The 24,670-nt window shown below is 35.2% G+C and overlaps 1 protein-coding gene and 2 long non-coding RNA genes across 5 annotated transcripts in view; 2 read left to right on the top strand and 1 right to left on the bottom strand.

Moving 5' to 3' along the window:
• LOC138938256 (uncharacterized) overlaps positions 1–5,821 on the top strand; it is a 41,017-nt gene extending 35,196 nt beyond the window's left edge. Inside the window, exons 3-4 of the long non-coding RNA XR_011447670.1 lie at positions 5,187–5,430; positions 5,537–5,821. This is a non-coding gene — a long non-coding RNA (uncharacterized lncRNA). The remainder of the gene's footprint in view (positions 1–5,186; positions 5,431–5,536) is intronic.
• Sfl (N-deacetylase and N-sulfotransferase sfl) overlaps positions 1–24,670 on the bottom strand; it is a 384,325-nt gene that overhangs the window by 144,974 nt on the left and 214,681 nt on the right. The gene's annotated exons all lie outside the window — the stretch shown is intronic.
• LOC138938257 (uncharacterized) overlaps positions 7,877–24,670 on the top strand; it is a 98,381-nt gene continuing 81,587 nt past the window's right edge. The window contains exons 1-3 of the long non-coding RNA XR_011447671.1: positions 7,877–8,662; positions 9,002–9,080; positions 9,398–9,445. This is a non-coding gene — a long non-coding RNA (uncharacterized lncRNA). The remainder of the gene's footprint in view (positions 8,663–9,001; positions 9,081–9,397; positions 9,446–24,670) is intronic.

Genomic DNA, 24,670 nt, shown 5'->3' with positions numbered 1-24,670 from the left:
GCTAAAATTTACTTAAATATCGTAGACTTAATATCTAAATCTAAATTTTAGCTATTTACTTAGCTCTCTATCACAGAGATATTAAATATGAATAAATTTCAAATAGTTTAGATTGTGTATACGTTGTAATCAAGAAATCTAATTTGTCGAGTATAATGCAAAAAAATGAAAAAAAAAAAACAGATGAAAACTCAATATGTACAAAAATGGAATGGAAACAAAAGGAATCTCTAATACATTATAAAAATTAAATTGTTATAGATTTTTGTTGATCAATAATCGCGTATCGTTTCCTTATACAATCAATTCGAGAGAACGAAAACGCGAGTTATGTGCATACATCAAACGAAAAAAAGAAGGCCCACGGATCGATAGATTCGTCACGAATTCGCATGTGCAAACATTGATACGGAAACCGCTGTATATTTTTGTGAAAGTTTGTGAAGAGTATAATAAAACCGCGCTATTGCAAAAAAAGCCGAATATTCACACTAGTTGAATGCCAAAGTTGATGGAACGTCAGATGAATGTATATTTTCGTTCGACAATGGTGGAACATTATGGCATTTCATCATGCAAATTGGATTAATGCTACAAACGAATGCGCAGACGAATGTTCCCGTTTTAATCACATAATTGTAGCGGAATAATTGCCTAAATTTTCTGCTATTTTTTAAATTTAATTTCCTAATCGAATTTTGTATGTAACGAGTACGTCACTCTTGATATGGCTTCGATGTAGAATACATTGTTAAATTGTACATCGATAATATACTTAATACAATTTCTTTTAATTCATTTAGATTGATCTTTAATTTATTTTCTATTTTGATCTATTAATGAATCGCTACTCGCAATGACAAAATGAAATTCGATCTGGTTAGAAAAACCATTCCATCTGTGCTTTGCGTCGATCATTTCTCGTAAATTGCTTAAATTCTTGTCAAGTCGTATTCCGATAGCAATGTCAATTTTGTGAAGTATTTGTCGTGAGATCTGGAAGTGATTTCTTTCTTTTTTTGATTTTATCGCATCATAGAGAAAAGTCTTTGTCAAGAAATGAGATTTTGCAACGCGCATTACTCTACGTGATGTTAAAAATTTCATTCGTCGCGTCGTATGAATGATACGAACACGACAGAAGTATATTATTCGAGATAAACGTTTTCTCGCACAAATTTATTCGTGCATTTCGACTTGAACACCGCTTATTTCCTTTCATGTACTTCATGAATTCTGCGATTTAAAATTTAAAGGAAACGATATTACACAGAGATAGATCTTTACTTTTGATTTTGTGGTGATAGTGATACTATGAATAAATTTATGTAAATGGTTTTATGTAAATGCGTGTTACGATAAATCAGCGGCAAAAGGTTTTATGTAAAACGTTAACATAATAGCGGGATAATATGTAAACTCGGTAGGAGAAATTTACACAGTAGAATGCAATGACATTTAATTTAATCAATCTTTCCGATTTTTATGAGAGATGCAATTTTGGAAAATAATATCGAGTATAGTTCATCTGGTTATCATGTAGCTGTTATATTTTTCATGTGGCAAACTTTCCTCTTATTGTTAGAGAATCGGCCGCAAGATGAAAGCCCTTTCGAAGTCTCTTCTCCCTAGGAAGAAGTCGCGCAAGGAAGAGGGCAAAGTTTGAGAAGGGAATAAATGGCACTCCTCTCGCTTCGACTTCCATCCTTCATTTAGCTTGTACATAACTCTTCCATTTACATTGCGCTCGATCGTGAGTTTCTTGTTTTTCATTTTTCCTATTCTTGCATTCCGCGATTAATTACCCGCGATATTAGTTCGCGATCAGATTCAGAAGCGAGACGCAAGTTTGCCGCGGGATAAAACATCTCTATCTAAATCGACCCAACTGATGCATCAGAAATATCATCATTACTTTCGCCGTAGTACAATAAAAGCTTTGCATGCTCGGAAATAATCTCGCGAAATTGTGGGTTCTCTGTGAATGGAAAATATAAGTCAAAAATCATGGCTTGGAAAATAGGATCATAACATTTTACGAACGGTAGATTTTTTTTCACGACTTTGATATTACATTCCTGGGATGCGAGAATGGAATATTTTCAGTGTGCCTACTACATTAAATTTTAACAAAGACTAGACTTGTTTTGTAACCGGTTCATGCTCGAAATCAATTTCTATCGATCAAAGCATGTTCCGAACGGTTTCATTAATTTTGACATTTTATTTTGAATGACATATGAATTTATAAATTTGTACAAAATACCACGAGCAAGACAATTTTTAATTTGTTTCTATATTATCGGAAAATGGAAGAATGAGACGCAGAATTGACCGGAAAAGTTTAGAGAGTGGAAAAAAACTAGGATAAATTTCGGTTTTTACTATCCCGGATTTTATCCACTGAATAAACTGACAAAAACTATAAAAATAACTATATCTAATATGTAATACTAAAATATATTTACATAACTTTATGGAAAAAGATATTTTTGCTTTAATTAATAAATTATACTAATTATTATAATTCAAAAAAATTAAATTAATACAATACTAAAGTCTTTTTTAATTCCAATTAAAATATAAAATTTTTAAAACAAAAACTTTTTAAAGATACACATAAATGTTATTAAATTTTATATTGATTATTATTTTAATAAGAAAAATGTAATAATAACAGAATTAAAAATTTTTATCAATATAAATCTGGTTCGCGTTTACCAATCAACATCTAACAAAAAAATTTATTTGCTATGTCGATTCCTAATATATTACGGATTTTATTTTGAATAAAGCTTAAATTAAAAAATACGGTTTTTTCCTGATAATTTTTTGACCGATTTTTACCACCGGCATGGATTTTATCCAAAAAAATGTGAAATTCTGCTAATTCTGATGAGACGGTTATCGTCCTAAAGAAAATCGTAATAACTTTGACAAATTTCCAAGTATGTTTCATTTGAAAGTCAAAATCTGAAGAGCTAATAAGAAAGCTAAGGAGTAAAAATCGATTTCGCGACTTCTTTTGCTGCACTTTTCTTTTTCGACTTATTCTTCGCGCATATAGCCACTACAACGTGACATCGGGTAGGAGTAACTCGTTTCCACGGTATTCGATAATTACAATTCAACACCGAGCTTATCAATTTACTCATGGAGCATCTAATCAAGTTTATAAAACTCGATTTTAGCAAAAGTTGCCAAGAGACACGGCCGTTGTTTCGTTCTTACTTCACGGAAGTTTCGTAATTAACGGATGGGGTAATTAATTTTTATTCTTTTTTAGCTCTCTAAGATTTGCGCTGTTTCTTGTTGTTGTGAAAGAAGAATGACTTTATCATGCTTTATCGTCGCCGTGCTTCTTTCGTCGCGACGCCAGTTACGAGCTGGTACTTAATGATTAATCGGCAAAAATAAGCATTAACGTTACTCCATTTCCTGAAAATGTTATGAGAGCTACGAGAAAAAAAGATCGAGCCATGATTCTTGTCTTGTTTAATTTATACTTGGAGGTTTGGTTCACTCATTATTTAAAATTTTTAACTTGGTACGTTATTTAAACTTAACTTAATAAAGACAATGGAGTGCATTTCAATCTGTGTGGAACAATTTTAAAAATGTCTTCCTGCATCAATACTTTACGATTAATATGGTTCACAACAAATGGTAAATTTTGCAATAACAAGCAAATGAGGCAAAATTAATCTTTTCATAAGGTTCCGCATGTTCACGATGACTGCTGCGCTAAGTAGTAATACGAAATCGCCGTTGAAATCCTGCAATTACACATCAATTTTTGATTTCTTTAAAAAGATATTTGACTTTTTCGTAAATATATTTTAAAATCTTAGTTGCGCCTACAATTAACATTTTAAGTACTACTGTCATTATTATCGGATCTTTAAAATCGTTGGTTGCGACTCGTCAGAAAACCAGGAGCAGGGAGGGATAATTTCTTCTTCTATATTATCGTTCTTGTGGCGGAATGAACACTATTACAAACGCTAAGTGCAGTACTCATCCTAGGATTGCAGCGTAGTTCTCGGTTCACCGAGGCTGTCATTGCCAGGCATCCCCGTTAACGTCGAATGCGAACGGGGACGCGTTCGCAATTCGGCGCAGTCCGGGGAGTAATACAGAGACGAGCGTTCCCGATTGGCCACTTTGGGCAGTCGTAACGCGAGAACCACGAGATGCACGTCGCCTTGAATTAGACCGGGAGAAGCCTTTCCGTACAGCGGATCGATTTCGAGATTATCGTTGCGGTTAACCGAAAGAATTCTCCCTCGCTAATCCTCTCTCCGCGTCTTCCTCCACACAAACCGCGCCGCATTTGCGTCAGGGGTTGTGTCACGAAGGGCTGCCACAACCCTCGGATCCCTTTCATAGCCGTCCGCGATCTTCAAATACCATTTGCAAGAACCGACGTGGCTGTCCATTTGTCGAGGAGCCGAATATGCAGCTGAGATGGAAACGCTTTGAAGCGAATTGCATCGAGCGACTAAGACAGGTGGTAGCGGAGGCATGAATGGCGAGTTTCAGAGAAAACTGTCGAGACGGATAGAGACAGTCATATGAACGATATTTGTCGAATATGATTTATAATGCCGTGACTGCGCCGAAGTACGTCGATTTTTATCGATTTCTTTAATCGAGCTTAACAATGTTAACCGTAATTTTATAGTCTTTATTATTAAAACTTTCTTCATTAGCTTAGCTTTTTTATTATTAACTAACAAGATATATAGAATTAACTACGCAAGAATTGAACATGTTGAATATTCAAATACCTCATAAATCATTAAAATACGCACGGAAAACAAAATCAGCTGCCGTAGTTAAAAACTGCACGTGGTAACTAGATTTCAGTCGTAATATATGAACAGCAAACATCTTAGTACCACTTAGTAACACTTATTTATTAAGTTAAACCGTTTTGCTGCAGTTTAGAAATTTATTTTGCAAACTATTATGACTAGCTATGGTAGCGAAATTTTTTTTTTTCGTGCGCTTCCTGTCTGAAATTTCGAATCGCTTTCCATTATTTTGCAGTGGATTAACTGTAATTTCATTATTACCAACGCAAGATCAAGCCTATCGTTATCGAGATTACCCGAGAACACCGGAAAAGATACGGAAAAATTCCTTCGAAATATATTCTTGGTATAGCTTCTTCTATCTTTCAGCACACGTACATCTACTTCTCTTCCGCGTCGTCGATGCGATATATCGCTCGGTTCGAGAGTCGATGTCAGTGACCCGGAATTTGCATTTCCGCGGAAAATAGGAGAGAGTGAGAGTGGGAGAAGTAGGATCGACATAGTACTAGGTGGTTCACGGGATGGTGAGAGAGATAGAAAGAGTCAGGAGCTGGGGGATGTAAACGCGTATAAATCGAAAAGATTTTCCCGCGGGAATAAGCATGGACAGGTTCGTAATTAGATGCGATCTGGCACGATTTCAAGCGGTGTGTGCGCCACGCCCGGGTGTAACGTCCGATCGTTTTCATTTACGATAATTTGATTCCTTGTTGCAGAGCCATCATCATGCAGACGGACGGAAAGGTCGACGTGAATTCCGCGCTTCGGCGATTGATCACAATCGAGAAACGATCGATTTAACCCAATTACTCGCTCTAGCCGCGCAACAATCAGAAATCGTCAATTTGCATCGCGATACTGCATCGTAAAAGTTGAAATGTTCCGTACTCGTTCGAAACGGACAAGCGAAGATTAGGAGTTAGAAACATGCGATATTAATAAACTCAAGACTCAAATAAGGATTTTGTAGATATTATAGAAAGATCAATATTTAAATAAAGATGAATTATTTCTCAATAAAAATTAATATAAATTATAATTTATGAAGGAACTATTATGCGATCGATCTCTAGTTGGGAATTAAAAACGAACATCGTAGTTAAAATTAAAAACGAACGACGGGCGACATTGGTGGAATAGATCGCCTGGCAATGATGCGACGTTACTGCAAAGTATTAAATAACTTCATGGCACTAATTAAAGGAACTTTGACAATAAATTGCAACAGTTCGGCATCGCTGCCGTGCGTGCAGGAGCTCTTTTAATCAAATTTAGTAGACTGCATTCCGCGCCGGAAGAGCGCTCATCGACACGATATACTCAATTCCGACTATCGAACGAGTCTGATGGACATTTAATGACGAAATGTGCGCAGACGTAATAGGTATTACCAATACGCGTTTACGTGCATATTTCGCATCGATCGCGATTCCCGGCACGGATTAAATACGTACGTATAAATCGTCACGCATTCGCATAAAAATTGAGAAAATGTAAGACGACTTCCGTTGAGTCGATGCGAATGACATGAAAATTTTTGATTCAATTCGTATTTAATTAACAAATAAATCATCTATTTTTTCCGCCATTGGTAAATATGTCCCGAATACGTTTATTAGAAGACTCACTTTATAACCGTTTGCGAATTGTTAGACAGAACAATGTGGACTGTTGATAGGCGGATCGAGGCTGGTCGAAATTGAATTCAATTTAATTAAGTGTTCACTTGCGAGATGGCATTTGACGATAATTTGATTACAAGAATTGAATGGCGATTAAATCTAACTCGCAGTTGATCTCTGAACTAATTTCAAACGAAAGAGAATACATGGTGTCGGGTTTCAAATACGTACAAACTGTTCTCCAATGATAATTACTGCAAACTGATTATTGGAATTAAATGAATTTAATCCGTTTTAATCGGAAATACATCGAATATATTCTAATTGGAATTTCGCTTGGTATAAAATTTGCCGAATTATGATGATTAATATATAGCATATATAAACAGTTATTAAAGTTAAAATTTTATCGTGTCTGAATATCGATTAATTTTGTGATTTCGCGGAACTTTAATATGTCAAATATACTGGTTGTTTCGCAGTAGCAGTATTTTAATTACACATTTCCAAACATTTCCGAGATGAAAAGAATTTAAAATTACGAATTTTTTATTATACTAGAACAATATACGTAAGCGCGCGCTATGCGTGATTAATCGTTTCGTTTCGACATTAATCATTTAATAAATAATTGATCTATAATTTAAAATACTTATATAATTTAATATTTCGTATATATATTTTATAGCACGTAAAATATTTTTCGGCGACGAATTAGCAATATCTAATATGGTAATCGGCCTTGGCGGCGTAAACATTGACGCGCGTCAACATTGTTTACGTATCACGGTCTTGTTATCATTTATACCAAGGCACTTGAATAGAACTGTAGTGGGGAGAGACGCTCGAATTCCTTTCTTACGTGTTTGTTATCATTCGCGCGGCGATACTCGAGCAGTAATGTAGCAGTGCGAGACTTCATAAAATTCCTTTCCTAAACGCGATCGCGACAGATATCGAGAAGATTAATAATTAATTAATCGTCGGTACCGTCATCGTGCCGCGGACGGTTTTCGCGTGTTTCGCGTCGCGTGTCACCACAGCATTGCCACGAGTCGCACAATGGCTCATATGTGGCACGCGCATTCGTGCGTTGAACGCACCTTAGTGCGTCGTCGTTGCCGTCATCGTGTCGCACGAGCAACGATGCGTCGCGTTTTCGCGTTTTCGCGTTTTCGCGTCGTCGCGTTTTCGCGTTGGACCTTTATCTCGTTTTCACGATTGTAATCGAGAATCATACTTCGTTGCCGGCTAAATGGGATGTCTCTCAGCGTTGCAATCTTTAATATATTAATACCTATTAATACAATTAATTTTATATTAATATCAATTAATATTAATACTATATTAATATTATATATTATATAAATATTTATATATTAATAAATTTAATATATTAATGTAGGCGCAATGTTAAAACGCCTCAGTATCGCGGCTGAGGTGAATGCCGACCGCGTAGCAACGTATGTTCGTGCATAGTATAGATGCATGTTCGCGCGGTTAATCTTGAACTTCGGTTCGAGAATCGGCTGTTGAGGGCACGTTCTGCTCCGACGAACGGTTCGGCCCGAATCGGTTAGAGTTCGGTCGATTGTTTTGGAATCGTCGTTAATGGGTCCCTTCTCTTGTACCGTCTAACAGCACATTGTAGAAATACTAACATGTTTGGCATCTGAGGAGTCGGCTGTTCTAATTAGGTTCGATTTTCGCTCGCTAGAGAAGTTGATCTCCCGCTTTCGAAGTGCTAGATTGTTAGCACGTAGAAGGTGGGTATCTTCATTCTCGACCCGTCTATCAGCCTTACGATAAACCCGGCTCAGTCTGTACGATAGAGACTTGGTGGTTCGTATGAAATCGTTCCTAACGATGTTCTAGTCGGCCCTCGATGGGAGCAGGCGCGGGTCAAGAGTCGAGCGAACCCCATTCGCGATTATTCCATCAATCGATTTCGTCTTCTTCCGCTTCCGCTTAACCTTTGCTCGAAGTAATCGGTGAATTCCCGACTTGTCGACTCGAAGTGTGATTCTCACGTGAAGCGGGGTTCGATCGTGCCGAAATTCGAAAGTGCGGGAGTGTCTTTAAAAGTATCGCGCGTACAAGTGCGGAAGTAATCTTTTAATAAAAGTGCGGGAGTGCCGTTTAAGTATCGCGTGTGTGAATCAACCTGAGAGGAGGAGGAGGCCTAGGAGAGGCATCGGGCATCGGTGGACCAACCCTGTGGTAAGTAATTTATTAATTGCGTATATACAATTTAATTTACAAATTAATCGCGTAATTTGGCTTTTTATAATTTAGACAAAAGAGAATTAAAGAGAAAAAATTTTTATATGAAAGCTATAATCTTGTAAAAGTTTCTACTTTTAGATTATAGCTTGTATATGAAATTATTAGTAAAAGTGTTTTTTTTTCTTCAAAATTTGTAAAATTATTTTATTAATCTACATATTATTGCATGTATGTATGCATCGAATAAAAAATTCAATGCGTATAATAAATTTTTTAAAATAGTAATTATTTTGAGTGTTGCTATAATTTGGATCTTTTATTTGGATGTTACAGAGCAACGTAGCGACCCTGACATTCTGGGAGGAGGAGGAGGCCTAGGAGAGGCATCCTGCACCAGCGGAGCAACCCAAGGGTGAGTATTTATTATTTGTATTCTGTTTGATAAAAATCGCGTACGCGTATTAATTCGGTCTCATTATTTTAATGAATTAAACAAGAGAAAGATTTTTAAATAAATTTTTTAAAAAGAACACATAAATCCGATAAATGTTTTTACTATTACAAAAAACAGTCCTTTCAGAATTTATAAAATTGTTTCATATTTATGTATCTGTTTATTATCGTACGCATCGGATATAAAATTTGGCATGTAAAATAATAATTTCTTTTGAAATATTAATTATATTTTGGGCGCTGCTATAATTTGAATTTTACATTTGTATGTTACAGACAACGTAGCCTCAAGACCAACAACTCCGCTGTTGCGCATCAGTGCCGGTGAGTGATAAACTTTATTTTATTTTGAGATAACGGATTCGTAGATATTGTAGATATATATGTAGACTGTAGATTATAAATAGATCCGTTGCCTCAAAATGGATGGGCTAGAATAGATTGAATTAAATAACTTTCAATATAGATTTTTTTACTATGCATTAAAACACATTATAGTATGAATTAAAGCAAAAATTTGCAAAGGATGTAAAATATTTTTTTAATTGATGAATTTTATTTAATTTGTTTAATGAAGAAGACGCTAGAGTAAATTTATTAATTATATAAAATAGTAATAACTTATTGTTATATTGTGCCGATTTTATCTTAATTTTTTAGCCCATTCATATATTATCAAATTGATTAAAACTTTGCTTTGATTGATATAATGCCAAATTATCGATCTATTAAATTGTATAAAATATTAATCTTTTATCAATTTGATTTTAATATAAATTATATATTATTGAATTATATATTATTAAATTATATATTATTATAAATTAATTTTGATTGATAACTTGGCATTATATTAATTAAAGTTATATTAAAATAATGCATGACAAATGGTCGTAATGTCTCATGACCGTAAACGAGCGTAAAATTACGCTCATGTACCGGCGATAATAATTAGCCGGCAACGGAAAGAATTTCTCTCCTTCATTGATCTCCGATAAAGATCGAAGCTACATCTCTGGCTAGGTGTAGCCAGAATGAATATGGCCAGGATTAACGGAAGGTAGGTCCAACTGGCCCAACGGAAGTCACGTACGGTGCATTTTATTAGGGCACATGAATAGGACATGCGAGTAGGGCACGCGAGTTGGGCACGCGAGTTGGGCACGCGAGTAGGCCACGCGATTAGGACACGTTCCCCGAAATTTCCGTGATCCCGGATTCCCGCTGGCTTAGTCAGCAAAAGTAGGGTTGTTAGGACTATCAGAATTATTTTAATTTAAGATAGTTATTTAATTCCTTAAGATTTTTACGAAATTAAATGCTTATTAGGAATTAAAAGAGTATTAGGAATATTAAAATATTGGGGAAATAAACAAAAGAATAAAACGAAAATATAATATATAAAAATAGAATAATATATAAAAAATAATATATTAAATAATATATGAATAAAGAATATATAAATTAAAATTTAAGTTTATTTATATATAAGACAAATTTTCTAAAATAAAATTAAAATTATTTTTAGAGATAATAAAACAAAATTTACATTTAGGAAAACTGAAAAGAATAAAAATTGACCTTGATCTTGTCAAATTGTTGGGCCAGTTATCCTGCAGTAAACGTGGCGATAACGCAGTGTTTTTATAACGGTATCTTATGACTTATAATATTTTATTCTGTTTAGCCAATCCTCTGCGAAACAGTATACATATTTTATTCTCAATCGCGAAATTTTCATAAAATCACGCATCTAAAAATTAATCGGGCATTAGATTTTATATTCACAAATATAGTACATTACAGACGCGATTATAAAAAGCGCTCCAATTGTCCGTCAAAATATTTTTGTTTAAATATATAATAATTATATTGTTCATCCGATTGTTCCAAAAATTACATATATATTGGAATTGAGTATTCCGGTTATCGTCGATTTATTTAATTGTTGCGTTTTTTTCGGAAATTTTAAATCGCGGCTTATCTTTTATATTTCGTGGCGTGTTATATAGGACTTTAATTAAAAAGCTGAAATGCGCGAAAAAATCTACTTATCCTAATACTTGGCTGTATCTTTATACGATATACGAAAAATTATGATTTCCGAAACGCAGAGATATATTCTATTATACATAATTACTATATTTTCCTATAGTTTTAACCGTGTGCTTTCGAATTCATGGAGTTTTAATCATTAACAACGTTAATTAATTAATTCACATACATATATACAATATTTATAAAATTAACATACATTATAAAAACACATTAACTCTAGTTACCCGTTTTTTCAAAATTAATTAAATCATAATTATACATACATATTTATTATTTCGTCGCTTTCTCTCTCTTTTTCTCTCTCTCACAAAAAGGTAATTTTTACTAAAAATATTAAAATTATTCATCGAGTAGCGTGTCATAGATTTTTTTCTAAGATCCACAAAACTTGTTCGTGGCTGGATGAAGTCCTCTTTTGCAGATACATTTCAGAGAAGCTGCTTTAGAATACGACATACAACAAGAAAAAGTGATAGAAATCATTGGATACTTCGTATCCGTCTGAACCTATGCCTAAACGCTCTCTAAATGTAAATCCAGCGAGATTACGAGGGGATGATCCTCTTTTTTGATGTGGCAGTAGAGGGGGATTGCACTAGAGATATCTAACCGTCTTATCGACCCTATTTGGGGAACGAACGGGTAGGGAGCATTAAATAAATTGTTTTTGATCCTATTGTTATTTTTCCATGTTGAATATCGAGAGAGAGAGAGAGAGAGAGAGAGAGAGAGAGCCAAAAAGAAGCGAAGTTCTTGCACGTTTCCGCGAAACTCGCTCTCATAATTTCATCCGACCGTCCGCCGAGCTCTCTCCCATCGTCGTGCATTTTGGTGAACCAGTCGGACGATGACCGGGGGGGGGAGGGGGGAGGATGAGGTTGGAGGTCCGCGCAATAAAGCCTGTCCTGGGAAAAAGGGACGAGAAAATTCGGCGAGAACCAAGCCGCTTTTTATTACCACCGCTAATTTACCTTCCGCAAAGTTTCGCCAATTTCCGGCCGTAACTGCGATCGCTTTACTGTCCGCCCTCTGACCCTTTTTTTTTTTCACCCGCCCACCGCCTCTCCCTCCCCCTCGCTGCTCTCCCTGGAGCTCTTTGCTCTCTATAGAGCATCGCGTAACCCGTACAATTTAATCTAGCGACAATCTACTCTGCTCCTCCCCATCCGAGAACAATCGGGAAAGAATATTATTTATGGCATACTCGCCGTGTCCTTTACTGTCACAATAATTTTCATTTATTCGCTTGTACTCATGCACGCGAATCTAAGAAAAATCTCGTAGCTAATTGTAAGATTTTTGCGGACGATGTCTTGTCAAAGTGCGATTGATATCTTTCGGGCTTGAAAAATTACGATTAATGGTGTAACGTTGTTACGATAATGTCATTTACGTCGGTCAGTTGTTTGATTCGCCCTAAATAGTCGCTTTGCTGTCATGCTTCTGGGATATTCTGTCTCCGGTTAGCCGATGACAAACTAGAACGTGAGTTGTTTCCTGCGTTTGAGTAGCTATTCTGTCAAAGTAGTTTGCATTTACAGTGGAAAATCACACGCATTTACAGTCTCTCTTACGTTGCGATAAAAATGGCATTATGTTGCTCCGTGATTTTTCAGAAAAGTATTAATAAAAATTGGTATTATCATTGTGTATAGTATTATATCCTAACTAAATAAATTAAACTTTGAGTTTAATAGGTACGTAAACATTGTATTAATTAGTTTATATTGGCTAAATTTAAAAGTAATTATATATGTATAAATATTATATCCATCACAATTATAATTACAATGCTGCAAATCATTAATGTGTTTAACGATAATGTAATCTCTCTTTCTCTCTCTCTCTCTCTCTCTCTCTCTCTCTCTCTCTCTCTCTCTCATTACTACTATAATTAAATCTCAGTCCATTAAATTGTTATTACTTGATTAATCGCACAAAATAGGATATTTTCATAAAATATATAACTTCGTTATATTCCATGTATGCATGAATTTTGCTTCGTGTTGTATTTGACGTACTCTCAGAAGGGTAGAAATTGCCGAGTGAAATGATGCAGATTTTGAATATGTTTCCTCGACCGAAGACCTTCGGGTGCCCCTTGAGTTTTTACGTAATGATCGATGTGGCGCGTCGTGTCGCGCCGCGTTCACACACAGATGCACTCGATGATGCAGCCGACCGGTAGCGTGAAAGTGCATCGCTCGCGCGCGAACTCCCTTCGTATTTTATTAAACGTCCGAGGGTCTTACACGGAAGGCGGGATCGATAAGTCGTTGAACGTTCACGTTTCACGTCACAAGTGCATTGCCCTTTGTGTGCACTGATATGTCGCGATGGATTTCAGCAAATAACGTGTAGCCACAGTTCGCAAGACGTAACATCGGTGCATAGTCCCCGGTGGCAAATAGAAAATTCTTAGTCCCTTGTGTTATAATTTTATCCGCCGTTTATCAATACTTTGTAAAATTGCAGTTATACACGTTCAACTTTCTAACTTGAGACGGAAGAGTGAGGCCTATCCGAGCGAAATTTAATACGTGTCACATTTCAATATTTAAGTGGTTCTAGAGTATGCCAGATGTAGCGCCGTTATTATAACTCGCGAGATATATTACCCTTACAAAGTAATTAGAGGTACTTGACATCGAGTGGTTGAGGACATTAAATTTTTTTGCTACGTAATAGATAATTGTGCATACTTGATTTTATTTCGTTTATTTTGAAATAATTCTAGAATTTGAAATAGTTCTCGCGGATGGGATTATTAGAACATTGTCTTTTGAGACTGTCTTTCGGAATAGCTATTTCATGATCAATTCCCGACATCATTTACTTTCTCTTTGTAGCATTGTACTTTAATCATGCTATTATAGAAGCGAAGTGAAAATTTTGCACATGCATATAACTCTCACAGAAATGGGAAAATTAACTTTAGTGCCATCATGCCAACTTTAGGACATAAAATCTGAAAATAAATCTGACTTTTTTGCGTTAATTTAACATATTATATAAGAACGAGAGAAAAATATGAACAATAATTTTCCTTTTCTTTTATTCCATGCGTATTGTAAAATAATTTAGATGACCGCTGTAATTGAAAAATAATAATAATTTATAATAAATTCAATATATATTTTATCCATTGTACATGAAGATAATCTTATTATTACTAGATATTGTAGTTTTAGGAAAAAATATATTATCGTATATGATATCAAGATAATTTTTATTAATTCCAATTCAGTTTCAATAATCATGTAAATTGCATTTTACACCGATGTAAATTGCGTATTTGAAAAATTCTTAAAATGAGGATGTTCCGCTGGAAACCAAACTTAATCACACCGGTGGAAAAGCGGTGAAGAGTTTCCGGGATTATCCTCAACACGCGATTCACGGCTTGGCAGTAATTAGGAAAATAATTTATGCCCCATTGGGAACTGAGAAAGGTATCTGGCGGAGCACAGAAAGCTCTTACCGCAAGTAGAAATTTATGTGCAAGCACATCGGTAAGCCGCGCGATTAGCATTTTTCTTTTATGCGCGCCAATGTATGCAACGAGTATTGCATACGTGCAATACTGCAATATGTATTGTGAAGAAAAATTATCTATCAGATTTTTAAACGATTTTAATTCGTCAATATGCGTTGTTAACTGTTCAAGCGCCGTCGTTTCATTCGTAAAAGCGCAAACTCATGATTCGCACAAGTGGAAGTTATATTTGCGACACGCTTTCTCTCTCTCTCTCTCTCTCTCTCTCTCTCTCTCTCTCTCTATCATCTCTTTATCTCTCTTTCTCTCGATATACAGCAGAAGAAATTGCAATTTCGACGATTTGTCGTGAGATCGACATATACTCTGCGTCCAACAAAGTGAATTTTTTGTTATCACTGCTTGTATCAGCGTTTTTTTGCCAGGGATAGTATATATATTTTAGCAAAGCAACTCGCTAAATTAGATCCGCCAGACGATGCTTCACACTTTGCCAATTATTCGCTGGCACAAAATAAAATATTACGTGATTGAACTCTTTCACAGTCTCGGTTTTTTTAGGGCGAATACGCGGTACCGTTATTTGCAACATATAAAAGCGAAAGAAGAAAACGAGAACAATGTGTAATGAAAGAGCATACGCCGAGAGATATACGCGTATATACATGTATGCAGTATATATGTGTATAGGATTATTATCTACGAGACTATTTGCTACTTTTCCATGCATTTCGACGTTATTCCGATTCAACGCTTCATGTTACAATAAGTACATACGTACAACATACGTTACAATACAATACAATTACATACAATAGGTGTTACGTAATTTTACCGTACTTTTCCAATGCACGTGTTAATGAACAATCTTTTCTGTAAACATTGATTCGCAAATGACAGGTAATTTTATAATTATTACAGTAAATCAGAATAATAATAAATCATTGAATTTAACGAGTAGTGGAAAATATAATTGACTTGCAAGTTGATTTACAATAGAATTGGTCTGAACAAAGACTAATTATTGAATTATTTATTTTTGCAGTTAATTAGCTTTTCGTCATTTAATGAGATAGACGCGAATTAGGCGGATACGCCTTTATTGATAATAGCGCGATGCACAATAAGTAAGTCCCCTAGTAATAGTACAAAGGGACCTTTGAATGTGGTAGAAAATGGAAAAGGGGCGGAGGAAGAGAAAGAGAGAGAGAGAGAGTGAGTGAGTGAGAGAGCCAGAGAGAGAGAGAGAGAGAGAGAGACGAGATAGTATTAAATCGCGGAATTATTAAATTAATTTCGGCGTCTCGATGAATAACGGTCTGCCGATTCATACCTAAGCGAGATGGTGCCCTATTGTCTCCATTTAATTAATCGGTGCGCGAAATCGTCTACGCAAATAACTTCTCACTTCCATAAAAAATTCCAGACATGCTACTAAGGAATTCGCATGATTCGGGTCGTAAATATTCGATTTAATCCATTGGAAAATATATTTCGAGTGCAGAAAAATAATTTATTTCCACACATATCTCTTCTCCAATTCGCTTTTCGCTCAATGCTTTATTAAAAACAAGTATGTTCACACACGTGCTACTTATTATGAGTCTTAATTAATCTTTTAATTTTATTAGTCGTCATACATAATATTGACAAAGACTGCAACACTCTCTTAATGCAATCGTCGATAATCAGTAAAAGCAATTTCCTGTTAGTGTCTGGAAACTTGCCATAAACTAAGCGACATCAAACCTGAGATCGATCTGTAATCCCGCGTTAACGACGTTTTAATTCGATCAAGGAACGCTACAGTGAGTTTACTAAGTTGATTGAGGCGTTTCAAGGAAGGTAGTCACAGGAAAAGTAATAAAGGAACAAAGTGAAATAACTTGATAAAGGGTCGGCACTATCCAGGACATTTCGCGTCAGTATATCACAATAATTGCTCGCGAATATTTTGAAAAATATTTTTTAGATATGAAAAAAATTTACTTTATACAGAAACTTATTTGGCATTATTTGAAAAATAGAAATTTAAATATATATGGTTAACTAAGGGAAGAATTGCTACAAGAAAAAAGTGATTAATTAAAAAAAAAAACGGATAGACGTAGAGGAATTATATTTTTTTTTATATATATATCTATAAAAGATATATACGTATAAATATCAATTATAATTTTTGTAAAATAAGACACAATCATATATATATATATATATATATATATATATATATATATATATATATATATAATAGCATTATTATATATTATTTCACGTTTGTATGTTGGCGTGATGAAATATCATAACCTACTTTTTCAACAACCATCTATTCTTTGTACATCTCGCATTCGAAAGTGCTTGTCAACTGCAGCTACGTGCTCGTATATGCACTGTATACAGCTCATAGTCGTAATTCTGAAAACTCAGACAGTGCGCTTACGTTGACGTTTTCTCGTATAAAAAAACAAGCAAGACAAATTTATATTTCATATCATATTATATTATATCATACATATATATATATATATATATATATCATTCTCCATTGTTGGTGTTTTAAATTTTAGAACGATTTTAACTGCTACTTGCTATTTATACCTCGCGATTCACACAAGAGTGTTAATGGGTATCATCAAAATGTCGAAATTTTCACAAGCGTGAACATTAGGCGTATTGTATATGTGTAATATGACCGGGCATTCTCACGCGAACAGGTCAAAGTATATCATAGGAACAGCATAAAATCTCGTATCTCGGGGGAGATGTATTTTCGCAATGCTTTTATCGTGCAAGCCCGCCGGACGTTGTTTGCTTGTGCGTCGATATGTCTTATGACTCTCCTACGAGGCACAAACGGCCCGTAGATAGCAGATGATGCTCCGGGGATGCACTAAGATGTTAATTTAGCTATTACTTATAGCCCGACTACCGCCTCCGGGTCTGCACCCGAGAGAAGTTGGATCACCCCGTTGGCCGTGTCGGCGCGGTGGTTACGAACGGACAAGCCGGAACTACTGGCAAACTCGTTGCCCGCTCGCCGGTTCCTCCCCAGATAGGATCGATTTTGGTTCATCGTCAGTCGACAGCCGTCGACCGTAACGCGATATCGAACGGGTCGTATCGCGTATAACTACGGCCTACATAAATCGAATCAACGATTTTACGATCGACGTATGTCCGCCAGTTTCCGCTCTCCTGCCCTTTCCCTCCCTATCTGCCTAACAGCCTATTCCTATTGCATTGTGCGAGAAGTCGTTTAAGTTACGTTGCCGCATTTCATGAATTACGTCGCGCGATAACATGACAGAAGCATGAGCGAGCACCTAGCGGTAGATAGATGTTGCTTGAATAACGTTAGATTGCAATTTAAGACCTTGTGGCAGACTACGAGAATTTCCCATCTTGTATAAGAGCAATTTCTTGTAGCTCATTGACGATACAAGTAACAACAATAACGGCTATTACATCGATATTTGATATGCAGACAATTTTTTACTTTTTTAATAAGTTTTAATGATCATCTTGTTGGATGAATGCCTTGTTAAAAATATTGCAAAAGTCGATGTGTTTTTAGATTAATTCATTAAATGATAATAATTCATTATAATAATAGAAATTTTTATTATTTTTATAATTTTTATTATTTTGCGAGTAGATCTTTTTACATTTTAGCACATTCTCCGAAGATTCGCCTGTTTGCAAAGTTTTCGTTATCATTCTGAAAACGAAACCAATTTTCCATTTGTCGATTTGGAGAGAGACAAGTTTGAGAATCGTCTTGCCGGAGTAGACACGTAGCTGATATAATACGTATGTGACAGTAACGAGTGTCATCGTGGAAAGTTAAAAAAAGTGCTGATATCTGCAATATAGATCAGTACTGAAGTTTTTCCTTCATTTTCGCATAACGGTAAAATTATCGACACATTGGCTATATTACAAACATTTAACGTGACAGTTTTTGGCCTGTGTTTACTATAATATTTTATATAATTTGTTTTTACATTTATTATAAGAAAGAAGTTGATTTTTGATATATTAAATGATGAATCTAAAGTAAAGAAGAATTCATTTATTGTTTATTCAACGTAATAAATTTAGCGTTTTGCTTACCTAAGTTATTAAATGCTGACTTTTGTTGAATCTTAATCTTTTGCCGCGACGTTAAAAGGATTGCTTTAAGAAGTGTGCCTGAAATTCAGCGAACGGTGCAACCGCTATATTTTACACACAGAAACGTGCACTATCGCCCTCGAGAGTTTTAGGATTTCGCGAAATGGATATTGCGATCACATTTTATAACGAATTACTTTGACGCGATTAATCATGAGACGTGTGAACATGCGAGAAGATGAATTAAATTATGAATGCATTAGCAAATGAGATTCCATTATCACTGGGTGTATGTGCAAAATTATAAAAGTTAACATTCCGCAAGTACAGAATTGCATACCGAGTGCATTGTTGGAAATAGTTATCATAAAATTTTGCTTCATTTTATTACTTTGCGCGATTGAAATTTATATCTCTTTTCTAATTTCTTTCAACCGCATTTTTCAAAAAAATTGAAAGCTTTAATGGTATTGAGCTTTGATAAATTAGCGATTTTGATTGAAATTTTTTTCAAAACCCATCATTTATAATATTATAGTCTTAGATATTTATTGGATACACGCAACTAGTTTTACTTTGCTTCACAAAGTTCAAGAGTGCCTCTTGAGGGTCAATAAGGAAAAAGATATTTCAAGAGTCTCTAAGTTTTTCCACAAGAACGGCTGATAATAACTCCGTTTGAGTGGCCAAATGCGGCTGAAAAAAGCAGCCACGCGCCGGCGATCATGTGACGAATATAAAGTTTCTCTCGTAAATCTCCGCGATGAAGTGACCGCAATGGAAGATGTTGGCCAACAAAGAGACTAAAGGCGGAAATGCCTTTCCCCGTTCTATCTAACCGATCGAAGTATCTGACTGATAAACCACGGTCAACCCTTACGTCCGACACCGTAGGACGATAAAAAATCCCGTAATGTGCTAGTAGGTACAAAATACGAAGGGAACGAATAGAGGGAAAGTCTACAATGAGATAGACGACGATGGTGCAGAACGAGATAGATGAGAGTGAGGGTGGGAAAGAGAGAGAGAGAGAGAAAGATCTGTCGTTGGTGGCAACCCCGATCGACGACGGCGACGAGAGATCAGCGAGGCAGGTCGAGAGACGACGACCTGAAAGTAAGTGGGAAATGAGACTCATCTGCATCCGGTAACATTGTTCCCACCACTACTCGCGGGAAACTTTCCTGCTCGTGATGCGCGGGACTCCCGGATGATGGAAAGGGGCTGCCGATTTCAAAGCAGGTGAGGACAGGAAATGAATCTAGAGCCGCTGTTCAGGAAGCTGTGGAAACCGTTTCCGATAATTGCTCCGGAATTGTCGAAAATCCTCGTTCCACGGTACTATTACATTTGCCAGGATGTAATTCGAGTTACGGCGACTGCGCGATAATATTCTGATAGCAGCAAAGATGTTTGTTTATGGATAAATCAACAAGCCATTTTTATTGCGCGCTGAATTTACTCAAGAAATTATAATTGATAATCTTCACATATATTTTTTGTGACGTGTATGTTAATTTTTCGATGATTTACTTATATTACGTATGCGCATCGTTGCTATGCCGGGCAACACAGAGACGAACATTGGAGAGAAAGATATAAAAAATTCAAGAAGTGAAAAAAATGAAAAGACACCGAGAGAGCTACTTCATCGTCCTCCTTTCTCGTCCCACGTGGGCCTTTTGGATTAATCGCGGAACGTCTTGAATGTCTTTCTTACAGGATATTCTCTTTCCTACTCAAAGGCGCTTTCTTTGTCGTAGCATTATAAATGATATGGTTTTTAAAGCGTTCGCCGCCGAGACGCTTAACAAATGTTCGAGGATGGTTGGCTCTTTTAAAAGGCAAGGGCTTTTGCGGGGGATCTTGCCTTCTATTTCTCCCTTTCCAAACCTTTTCCGTTAATCGAAGCTGTGTCGGTCTCACTATTATCAATCTGTTTGTTATCGTCACGAAGGTCTTGCGTCAGAAGAAAAATTTCGCTCAATGATTCTGTCGAATCATAGAGCTATTCTTAGAGAGATTAATATGTGTATATATGTGCTAGATTCTTATAAGTTCTTCCAATCTAAAAATTGATAAGTTTCTATCTTTTAAAAAGAATAAAAATTTTTCAAATTTTTAAGCCGCAGCTAAAAGTAAGAATCGCAAAAAAAAAAAAAAGATTTGTGGCAATAATCTTGTTATGGTAGTCAAATCACTAATTAATAACGGTTGAATTTATCGGATACATACAATAAAAAGCACTATTGCTATCTCAATATATATATTTCGAAGTAGTGTAGTGCGAAATAATATACGTGTTGTTTTCATCAGTAATAAATTGCACTAATAGCGCAATATAATACGATACTATCCTGTTAATGTCAACTCAAAGTTTATTCTAGCGTTAAATTTAAAGTCCGCAGGAACGCATCTAGTGTCGCGTGATACTAATACGAGTTCAAATAATATAAATGTCAAATATTTGCACGCACAACGCAAATATTATTACTCTTTCCCCCGCTCCCCTCCTCTTCCCAATTGCTCCAATCTGTATAATATGTCTGTCATTAATTAACATCCTTTGAAATATGATTTGCTCAATATATTATTATATTATTCCATCAATTTAATTATTATTTGTTTGGCATGCATAGTTGAATAGCTAATAGAATTATATAAACTAGTTTTAGCAATTTTTATTATCTATCTTCTTTATTTTATTAAACTTCTTTCTTTATTTTACTAAATTGCATTATTTTGTATAAGATATTATAATGTCCTGTGTAAAATATTGCAATTTAGAATAGTTTTATATTTATAAAAAATTTTGAGGAATAAGGGAGAGAGAGAGAGAGAGAAAAAAAGAGATTTATAGCCTTTACATTTCGTAACAAGATGGGGCGCGAAATGGTCCCGTTCATAATATTAAATACCTCTCACAATGGTTGGCTCCGGTTGCAAGCAGAATTTCGTAATTTCATGATAGAGGAGAGAAGAGCTTGCGCTGGACCTTACTTGAGGTTACACAAACCTGCTTGTGCAAGGTACTAGAGAAAGGGGCTGCTCTCTGCCCTTCATTCGTCTTGAATTCTATGCGGAGGTTTGCATACAGTACCATAAGTCTCGGAGCGCTTTCTCTTGGGATTATAGAAACGTCGTTTTCAAGCAAGCTCCAGACAAAGTGCATCAACTTGAATTGCGCGATTTGCGATTTGCCGTAATAAGAATAATATATTATATAATTTTGTAAATTTCTTTAATACATTTCGTGCGCGCGCGCGATTAAATAATAAAATTTCTCGCAAGAATTTTTTATGCCTTGCATCGACAACTCTTTTCTAAAAGTGAGATTGAATAACATATATTGTAATTTATTCAATTATTTCATATTAAAAAATGTCTATAATTTAATTTATTCTATATATATATATATATATATATATATATATATATATATATATATTGATATTGTATGTAAATATCATTTATATATCTTCACTTTTAAATCATGATATACATTTTGCTTTAGTATATGAATTATATTGCAAACGTGCAACGTTCTTGTATATTAGGTAACGATACATCTGCTTTATTCGCTTGCAGCTTCTATAGCTGATATCACGTTGCTCAAAGGGTAATATATAATTTCCACATTATACCATATATTCTCTATATCTTATTCTAATCATTACCCTACATTTAGCTTATTAAATATATATTATTTACTCATCAGATTAATTATTTAATTGGAATTTAATACGACAGACTTCTTTAGGCGTACATTTAGATTATTAGATAATATTGATACGTTCATTCTCTATATCAACAATATGCTGTTGTATCATATGCTTGTATACTCGTTGGACGTACTCGAGTATGTATTCGAATACTTAATCATCCACTCCATCTCTGTTGGATCGTTAACTGATCGAATCTTTATCAAATATTTATGAATGTGTAACTATGTGCATCGGGATAGAACGGTATATATTTCTCCAAAATCGAAAACTCAAATGTCTATAATTCCAATCATGTCGAACATTCGTGGAATAATTGCCGCAGATTTCAGTTGTCCGCGCCAAAGTCGAACGAACGCATCACACCATGATTGAAAATTTGCTAGAGATTAGTCTAAATTTTTACCACTCTTCCAAATCGTTTATCGACTACTACTACTACTACTTTCATTACAGCCATCTTCTCTTTTCTCCTCTTTTTTTTTTTTTTTTTTTTTTACATACACAATATACATACACTGCTCGCTCTATGCTTCTCTTTCTGAGAATCGCTTTACATTTCTATCCGTATTCGGCTTTTCTCTTTATCAGTCCTATCGCTTTTTGCATCGCACATCCGCAGGCGTCTGTCCACTATCGTAAATATTGGATATCCATTATGAAATATTGGATGATATCGGATAATCGACGTGCAGCCGATATAGTCCGCAGCCAATACGTACTCGCGTTTCTGGCAATACCAACGTCGGACTCGTGCCGGAGGGGAAAATTGCTTTGCTTGCGGTAGCATCTTCGATAATTAATATGCCTTGTTGGAATTCGCATTTGACAGAAAAATAACGAGTGAGACTGGCTGCAAACGGTGTTATTAGCGGCAATGAAACCGCAATATGGATTCTACGGTGGGAGTGGAATTAATATCAGCGTGAATAACTGGTATGCTTGAATAGATGTGTCTGCTTCGTCAATATTACTACGAATAAAAATACATTCAATGTTTTGTCGCTTCATGTTTTTTTTTTTTTTTTTTTTTTTTTTTTTTTTTTTTTTTTGAGAAATAAATATTTATATTTTTAATATTGAGAGAGAAACGAATATTGATAAGTATAAATCGTGCGAGATCGTTGCAATATAATTTTACTTAAAAATATGTTTATTTTTATATTGCATGTTAATATTTTTAATTAATATTTGCATTGCAAGTAGTGAAATATCACTAAAGGAAAAATTGGTTAGTGATAATGGCTCACTTTTCAATAAAATTTTACTGTCATAATCAGTAAAACATAAAACGGAGAAACAAATGTTTTCATTGAATATCAGTGAAATTCTCAATGACTTGTCACCGTTTTAATTAATAAGATTTTCACTGATTCAGTTTAAGAGAGGATTAACATATAAATATATACCTGATACATTATAGCGGAGCTAATATTATAATTAGAATAAAATGTGCCTATGATTTAGAATTAAATAATACACGAGAAATTTGATAAAATGATAAATTTCAAACATAAAAATACATATCATCATTAAATATGTGCGACATTTTCATTTAAAAGAGACTTATCGTATGTGTGAACATTAATTCACGCTACATAACGAACGGTATTTAGCGTGTGCATCTCGTTGTCTATTTCTGTCTCGTTGTAGAAGACGAGATACCTCTCTACTTACGAATCGATCAGCTTTACATCTCGCCCACTTAATTTGTCATTGCGTAACCTAATAATCGATTTAGCATAAGATCGAAATATGCAACATTTTTCGACACACATCGCACACAATTCATGTGTATTGATGAATATGTGTGCATATGTAGATGTATCGGCAGGCCGAATCGAGAGGTTGTACAATGCATTTGAATCTGCAGGATCAAACATAGCTGAAGGGAACAGAGGGATATATCAGTGTACATGATGGACGCTGGTAGTGGAACATTTCACTGTGCAACAATGCTTTGCGGCAAACAAATGATTCCGTTGTAATTACTAACGGCGTATGTTAGGCATATTCGCTCTCTCGTCGCACGTGACCTCGAAGCTTCTCTTTCTCCTCCTCTTCGTCCTCCTTCTCTTTACTTTGATTGTTAAATCGATGCATTTCCACAAATGCCGATTGATCTAACATGATTCTCTTTATCGACAAGTTCTCTGCGCG

Source organism: Polyergus mexicanus, unplaced genomic scaffold (genome assembly GCF_030449975.1).
Source record: "Polyergus mexicanus isolate NDT 795.1 unplaced genomic scaffold, iyPolMexi1.0 SCAF_12, whole genome shotgun sequence".
NCBI lineage: Eukaryota > Metazoa > Arthropoda > Insecta > Hymenoptera > Formicidae > Polyergus > Polyergus mexicanus.
This window is presented reverse-complemented; position numbering and strand designations above follow the sequence as displayed.